Source organism: Trifolium pratense, linkage group LG2 (genome assembly GCF_020283565.1).
Source record: "Trifolium pratense cultivar HEN17-A07 linkage group LG2, ARS_RC_1.1, whole genome shotgun sequence".
NCBI classification, from domain to species: Eukaryota; Viridiplantae; Streptophyta; class Magnoliopsida; order Fabales; family Fabaceae; genus Trifolium; species Trifolium pratense.
In genome coordinates, this window is record NC_060060.1 from 35,553,102 (window position 1) to 35,559,104 (window position 6,003).

A 6,003-nucleotide genomic window follows, 5' to 3' on the forward strand; every position below is an offset into this window, starting at 1 on the left:
CAATAAAAATAGGTAAGGACCTACGATTTAGTCTACATAAGCTCAAACCACTACAAGAAAAATGTCACTTTGCGACACTTAGGTTGCAACAACTTGACTATAACCGTCGCAATGTGTTAATTTTAAAAAATTTGCAACGGTTTATGCGACACTTAGCTCAACCGTCGCAATATTTTGGCTTTTTAAAGCTTCCATTAGTGCCCATTGAAATTTTTGGCTCTCAGTCACTTAATACCAAAAAATAAAAACATACACAAAAAAAGTGAAAAAACACATTTCATTGAGAAATCCCTAAATCCCAAAACACTGTCTTCATCGTTCCCGCCGCCACCACACTCACACTCCGGCGCAACTTTCTTCATCGTTCCCTTCAAGAGAAGTGAATGAGTTCATCGTTCTCTCCAATCGTTCTCTTAAGGTATCAAAACTCACTCTCTCCAATCTCTTTACTGTTCCCGTCGAGAGAAGTAAGATCTGTCGTTCTTCCAAAACTCGACTGCTCTGTCTATCTAACATCCACCTCCATAACCAAGAATCAAGTCTCAAATTTTAGTTTCATTCCTCTTTTCTCTATTTGGCAAAGAATCTCCACAAACCTAAACCCCAATTCCGAAATTTTCCCAATTCCTCCATTATTAGTTCATGCATGTACGAATTAAGGCTTCAAACTCTCATTTCATACCAAAAGGAAAGTCAAGGTATGAATAAAATTTGATTCTTGTTTTCCTCTTGTTCTTTCACCATTGAACCCCCAAATTCTCTTTGTATTTGATGCCTTATTTTTCCCAAATTCAGAATCCTTTTTCACGGCTTGTATTCATGAGTTTTACTATGGGTTGGAGCATTTCAAGTATTGGAGGTAATCTAGGTAAAATTCGTATGGACCTATGACTAGTATTTCTGTCATAACTTTCACTCTGTAATCCAGATTTGAACGATTGCTGAATTTTCAGAATCTAGACGAAATTTCCTTCAGTTTAGTCACTCATTTCACAGCATTTGGTTTAGTAACGAGCTCTGAAAACTCGTTTGAAGTTGGGTTTCTGATGCTGTGAAAATTGCAGGATTTTCCCGACGGGTTTTACTCGCTCAAGCCGCACAAACGGGTAACTGAAGCTTGAAGTTTCGTTTTCCTTTTAAGTTCCAGAAGTTCCCTTGACACATGAGGTTGGAAGTTTGGATTGAAAAGAATTATAAGACGAGATTCAATTGGAGCACTAGAATAGATTGGAGAACAAGCTTTTGATGTAGACTATGTTGTGGTTGTAATAATCAAGTGTTGAGAGAGCTACAATTACAGAGGTGAGTTCCATAGATAGAAATCCTTACCAATATTAGTCTCCCCACTATTCTCATGGAGAATTGGGTTTACGGGTAGTTAGAATTAGAATCTATTTCATGAGAAATTGCACTTTGATGAGATTGCCCCTTTAGATTAGTTCTCTCAAATTGTATAGATTTAATGCATGTTGTTTATGAATCTTGGTGACTTCCCTTGTCCTTGTTGTGCTACTAACTGTTGGCCTAAATTGTCACTAAAATGCATCTAGAGTAAGGCTAGGACTGTGTGAGGATAATGGTACAAACTGAATTTTTTTGCAGGAAACGGGTCACCTGGGCATTCTGCCCTCTGCGTCTGGGGCATGGACCACTGCGCTGGAAGCGCAAATAACAGTGTTTCCCAGACTGTTCCTGCGCCTGGAGTTACATCCAGCAGCCCCGTTTGCATTGTTTTGCATTTCCGGACGCTTTTGGGACACCGTAATGTCCCTAATGGAATAAGATCATATAGGAATGAAAAATATAGTAGTTAGCTTAATAAATTGCATAGGTTGGGTAGGGAAAACAAACTGAATACTATGGACTAGATGTATTATAAGTTAATTCAGGACAGGTAAGAATATTGACAGTTGATCTTGAAATGTAGTGGACTTTGGGCCACAAGTGTTAGATTTCTAATGCTAAATGTCTATGATGAATAATATGTTAAGTTGTGGTCTATAAGGCACCAAAAAGGCTTCCTTATGTAGGAGTTGGAGCTGGATTGAAATTCTATATAGAATTTCACACAACGATAAGATGAGGTATGACCATACGCTTTAGCCCTGATATGATAGGGAATTTAGCCGGGTATGTAAGGGAATGGTTCGAGACTACTCACCTCGAATTATTCCGTAAAATCAACTCAGACAAATAATTGTGTCACACTTTATTTGCATTATACCGAAAATAATCGTGAAATGAATATGTATATGTTTATGTAATTGATCAACTGTCAGGACAAAGGATATTAGTACCACCCTAAGATAGGTGGGATTCACTGAGGCTTTATGTCTCATCCCACTCCTTTTTATTTTTTTCAGATAAGCAGATTAAACGAGTCAGGGGTAAGAAGAAACTACGGATTGAAGATGGAAGATTTTATTACATTAGTTTCTTCCTTGCTTTGTTACAAGGAGGTCATTGAACTTATATAGTTTTACTGTGCTTATGTTATTGAAAATCATAATCCGTTTCCATGTTGATATTTGAAGGTAGGGAATCCTCTTATGGAGTTAAATATGTTCTCAATTCAAGAGCAGAGTTCTTATGGTTCCATGGACTGATTTCAAATTCTGCTTTCAAATGTTAAGGTGTGTACATTACTTTGTAATCGTTTAACATAACTTTCATGTTTATTAAACTTTATTGTGAGAATCCTTTATTTACAAATGGTGAGATAGTACTAATTTCCCAGTCTATCATAATTGTTAAATGACAAAAGTCAAATAGTTTTATTAATTGCAGAGTATATGGCTGTCCCATTTTATATCAAGCATACTTTTGTTAATTTTGTTCTACCATCAAAGAAGAATTTTGCAGGGTATATGTAGTGGTTTACTTTCTTCATTCCCAACATGAATTCTATTATAGGGTAAATATTAACTTTGAGTTGTTTTGGACCTTAATTTTAATGTGAAGGATGAGAAGCCAACCAACTGGTAGTTTGCAGAATCTGTTCAGATGAAGGGGAAACCAATCACACATAACACAAATTGCTATGGTTAGATAAAATTTGTAAATTTCCATCTCCTTTTAACACTTACGTTAAATAATGCTCTATTACTTCCATCTCCTTTTAATATTTCTCTAATAGTAGTGATAATAGTATATCCTCTTATGGTATGATTTTAGCTCTTTGTATATTATGATTGACCTTTTCATCTCTTTCTTATTAATTTCACTTAATTGTTTCTTTACTACACTATTGTGATTTATTTTCTGTTATAGTATGTTATTGCTGCTGCTGCATAAGTTTATGGTTTGTGTGCTTCTCACTATGTTTTTGGTTGTTTCGCAGTTCTGTTTCTAAAGTCTGAATGCGAACCCTCTGCGAGACCACCGTGAGACCATGCAAAAGTTGTTTGCTACCACACCATCACTATTTTCAATCAATGGCTCCAGTTGTAGTGGGAGATGTGATTCCAGACGGAGCTTAATTTTGTTGCCCTTATTTGTTGTCATTTGTGTGTGTGTGCTATAGGTCCGGGGTTTTTAATGATTGAGTCCATTCGTTTTTTTAAGTATCCTAATATATATTTATGTTTTTCCAGGTAACCGAATAAGAAAAGTCAAGAGATGGTAGCACTAATCAAGGATTATGAAGCAACATCATGTACCAGGGAATGTTTAGATATTTTAAGAACTTATTTTGCCATAATGTTTTGTATGTTTAACCACTATACTAATGTTTATGTTTTAGTTTTTCAATGTTTGAACTACATTGATTTTTTTTCCGTTTGGAACTTCAAGATTATGGATGTTGTCGCTACTTAATGAATTATGGATGTTAAGTCACTAAATGAATTATATAAATGAGATTAAGTTATTTATATTTATATATTTGTGCATTTTAATTTCTTTACTCTTGTATGGATATGTATCTATTATTTAATAAGCCATTAAAATGTTTTAAATTATTATATATTTTTTTTATAAAAAAAATAGTTTGCGACGGTTTTGAAACCGTTGCAAGTTCTGGTATTAAATTCAGCTATTAAATCCAGTCTTACGTGGGAATAAACATTGCGACAGTTTGAAACTATTGTAACGACGGTTTTCAAAACTGTTGCAAAGTTCTCTTGCGACACACAAATCAGCAACGGTTTGCTAACTGTCACAGATGTACAATTGCGACAGTTTCAACCGTTGCAAACTGCAATTTTGACTGTCGCAAAGCACCTTTTTTCTTGTAGTGAACTATTTCTTTAAATAAAATAAAATAGTAGACCAATTTTTTTTATAAGTCTATTCAAACAAAAAGGACAGGTTGCATGTAGTTAAAAAGAAAATAGGCTTAGTAGGCCTATTTAAGTAAATATGTTATTATTATATATTAAAATTTATACTTTGATTAAATTATAAATCTATTAATTTTTTTAGTAGTTTAAGTTTATTAATCTACATTAATTTTTCGCATATATAAATATATTATTATAAATTAGAATTGAAATATGATGTCGTATAAGTCAAATTCTCTAAAATATCATGTTAAATATTAAAAGAAAGTATAGTCTAATTGATTTGTTAGTTCATTAGTATATATAAAAATAAATATAATTATTTATTTAAATATATTCATATGAAATAGACTTTTAAACAAAATAACATATCACATCAAACTTTTAAAAGGTCAAACTCAAAACTGAAGAATAAATCTATAACAAATCACGTCTCAAACTCAGGTCTTCAATTTTTTAACAAACAAAGTTTAGGCTTCACAAAGCCAAGTCTAGCTCGGTGTGGCCTAATTTCAATCCTACTTGTTGTAATGTATTGGTGCAAATGAGGTAAAGCCTCTTAAGCAATACTAGGAGGTGGATCTCCGATTATTGTGTACGAAGAAAATTTGATTAAAAGAAAAAATGAAAACTTCATCTCTAACTTGTGTATATTATAATATTTCCAGCGTCATTTCAACTATGTTCACAGCGATTACTATATGTATGTTAAAACAGTTCAAAGTATAATACAAATTTAATTCTTAAAGGAGCATGGTATAATTCAAGCACGAGTGTAATTTCCTAAAAAAAAAAGTACTGTATTTCATAATGAAGAGATTCAGTCGCGGGCCAAACTGCCAAAGGCTGAAGCCCAGTACAAATTACCCATATGACAAACTCTGCCATTGTGGAGTTGCTTTCCTATCTCATGCATGATGAGGTGAGTGCTGTGAGGGTACGAATATGTATGTATAAACTTTTTTATTTAAAGATTTATTTCTTCGCCTCTTCTCATTCGTCCTCAAAAATTTCAAAAATATCCTCTTAGCTACTTAAATAGAGAACTTGAGAGGGCTCAAAACCTGGAAAAAAAATTGTTCGCATTCTAAAATGCGAAGCTTATAAAATAGGAGAAGAGATACGAAAATATTGGATTTTATAAGGTTTGCATTCTAGAATGCAAACTGATTTTTCCCCCAATTTTCGCTATTTACATACGCTTCCTACGTTGTGAGGGGTAGGATTGGAAGGTCGGGGGGGGCATGTAAGACTTGGGGGCGCGAGAAGAAAGACTCTTATTTATTGTCAGTGATTTATACTCACTAGTTTTTTGGGCCTTAGATTGTGGAGTGGCAGAACACAGTAGTGGGCCATGGGCCCAAATCTTAGAATTGTCACAGCATCCAAGCATCCTATGTTGTGCTTTTATTCCCAACCTTCCCCAATTCTTTATTTTCTAGCTACACAATCCCATCAAATCAAATTCACTTTGTATTGGTTAAACTAAATTACAAAAGACTTTTCTTTGCATTTTTTAGTGTTTGCATGAAATAAATTGTGAGAATTTTTTTTGCCGTTCTACCTATTTCTCGCACTCTCGCGCGCCTTACATGTTTCCATTGTTATCCTTCCGCTATTTAAGTAGTGGACATTATAAAAAAAATCTGGTAGGGTGTCTTTGGGGTGTATCTGTTACCTAAGTAGCGGACATGAATATTTTAGTAAATTCATAGGGCGCGCG

General features: G+C 34.1%; 1 long non-coding RNA gene across 9 annotated transcripts; it reads left to right on the forward strand.

The window, feature by feature from the left end:
- Positions 1–207: 207 nt before the first annotated feature.
- Positions 208–3,776, forward strand: LOC123908826. 9 transcript variants are annotated; one of them, XR_006809739.1, is made up of 8 exons: positions 220–698; positions 796–868; positions 1,065–1,302; positions 2,535–2,633; positions 2,773–2,863; positions 2,962–3,043; positions 3,341–3,508; positions 3,594–3,776. It is a non-coding gene; the product is annotated as an uncharacterized LOC123908826 (long non-coding RNA). The 9 variants fall into 9 exon arrangements; XR_006809736.1 differs by lacking the exon at positions 2,773–2,863 and adding an exon at positions 2,364–2,387 and having other exon boundaries at positions 224–698; XR_006809734.1 differs by adding an exon at positions 2,364–2,387 and having other exon boundaries at positions 208–698; positions 2,535–3,043.
- Positions 3,777–6,003: the final 2,227 nt, after the last annotated feature.